This window comes from Papaver somniferum, chromosome 4, assembly GCF_003573695.1.
Source record: "Papaver somniferum cultivar HN1 chromosome 4, ASM357369v1, whole genome shotgun sequence".
Taxonomy (NCBI): Eukaryota; Viridiplantae; Streptophyta; class Magnoliopsida; order Ranunculales; family Papaveraceae; genus Papaver; species Papaver somniferum.
In genome coordinates this window covers 158538447-158540946 of record NC_039361.1, presented here as the reverse complement: position 1 = coordinate 158540946, position 2500 = coordinate 158538447, and positions in this window count along the sequence as shown.

The window sequence follows — 2500 nt, the reverse complement described above, 5'->3', positions numbered from 1 at the left end:
CTTCGGAAACTACTAGAAGCGGGTTCATCAAAGAAGTCAAGTACCCTACATGGATCTCCAACATGGTCGTCGTTCCTAAGAAAAATGGAGGGGTTAGGATATGCATCGATTTTACTAACCTCAACAAGGCATGTCCAAAGGACAGCTATCCCCTGCCAAGCATAGATCAGCTGGTTGAAGCAGTAGAAGGATACGAAGAGCTGTCTTTCATGGATGGATATTCTGGTTACAACCAAGTAGCCCTGGCAGAAGAAGATCAACTACACACAGCTACACCCCACATGGCCTTTATTGCTACACTAGAATGCCCTTTGGACTTCGAAACGCAGGGCAACTACCAAAGAATGGTCGATGCTATCTTCAGGCCATGGATTGGTAGTACCTTAGAAGTCTACGTTGATGACATGCTCGTCAAAAGTAAGCTGCGCAAAGATCACCATCAGGATCTGAGAGATATCTTCGAAGCAATGAGGAAGCATCACATGAAAGTAAACCCAGAGAAATGCACCTTCGGTGTCACTTCAGGGAAATTCCTCGGATATCTGGTAACAAAAAGGGGCATTGAGGTAGACCCAGCGAAGATTCAAGCCATAGTAGAAATGCCATCCCCGAAGAATTTAAAAGAGGTGCAGAAGCTCAATGGGTCCATAGCAGCCTTGGGCAGATTTATTGCCCGATCCTCGGACAAATGCAAACATTTTTTCAATATTCTCAAAAAAGGGAGTAAGTTTGAATGGACCGCAGAATGCGAAGAAGCCTTCCAGAAAATCAAAGAACACCTGGCTTCAATTCCAATCCTGCAGAAGCCTGATCCTGATGAGGTTTTGGCATTGTACATAGCAGCGACGGAAGACGCAGTTAGCGCAGTGTTGGTCAAAACCAATACGAAGATAGAACAACCTATCTATTATGTCAGTAAGACCCTCAATTCTGCGGAAAGGAACTACACGAAGATCGAACAACTTATCCTAGCATTGGTATGGGCTACTCAAAAGCTGAGAACCTACTTCCTAACTCACTTCATCCGGGTCCCATGCAAAGCACCACTGGAAGCAGTCCTTAAAAGCGCAGGAAAAGTGGGCAGAATAGCCAAGTGGAACACCCACCTGGACCAATTCAACATCATTCATGAAATTCAACATTCCCGAAAATCCCAAGTTTTGGCGGATTTCTTAGCAGACCTCCCCCTGGACAACGACGAGAGATTAAGGGAATACCAGAAGCCGAGGAAGAAAGCAAGGATCCAATGGATATCCTCGAACCCGCGAGTCAAAGACAATGGGAAGTCTTCGTCGATGGTTCCAAAAATAAGGAAGGAGCAGGAATAGGCATCGTCATCACCACCCCAACCGGAGAAAGGATCGTACAGGCACTCAGGTTAGAATTCAAAGAGCATACTAACAACATCGTCGAATACGAGGCAGTCGTACATGCCCTCCGTTAATAATAGAGATGGGGGTAACCGATGTAAGACTGACAAGTGATTCGCAGCTTGTCATACGGCAAATAGGGCTCGAGTACAATGTGTACGACGACACCCTCTCAGCTTACATGGCCTTGGTCCAAACATTGGCATCACAAATTCCGAACATCAAGTTCCGGCACTTATGCAGAAGGGATCTCAGGCACGCGGATGCCCTAGCATATATATCATCCATGCTGAAGGACAAAAGCGTCGAAGCTATTAAAATAACAAGGGTATACGAGCCTTCGATTGCATCACAATTCTCCTTCGCTACCAATCAAGATACAGTGGAAGAAAATATCGAAGACCAGGTAGGAGAAGACATCCATGATGATTTTGACGAAGAAGATATCCTGTCAAGAGCAAATCAAGACGAAGATTTCAGCAACGAAGATGATTGGAGAGTGGTGATCCATGCGTTTCTTGAAGAAGGAACCTTACCCGCGGATCATAAACAAGCCAGGAAAATACACTCCAAAGTAGGAAGATATGACCTTTGGGATGGAATCCTGTACAAGAAATCCTTCCTCGGACCGTTACTACGCTGCTTGTCCAGGAAAGAGGGGCATCGAATTCTAAACGACATCCATTATGGTGACGCATGGAATCATAGTGGCATGAGATCACTAGCCGAAAAACCAAGAAAGCAAGGATACTACTGGCCCACAATGATACAGGATGCCGCAAGAATGTCCCGACGATGTGAAGAATGTCAGCGTTTCGCCAAAAAGATACACGCGCCAGCAACAACGTTAAATTCTGTAGGTATCCCGTGTCCATTTGCAAAATGGGGAATAGATATCGTCGGGCCTTTCATCGAAGGATCAGGGAAAAGACGATTTTTGATAGTAGCCACGGACTACTTCAGTAAATGGGTGGAAGCTAAAGCCTTAGCCAGGATCAGAGACGTGGATGTGTTTATTTTCATATTCCAAAACATCATTTGCAGGTTCGGCATACCAGCAGAAATCGTGTCCGATAATGGTAAGCAGTTACAAGGGAAAAATATAGACATGCTCTTCGATACTTTCAAAA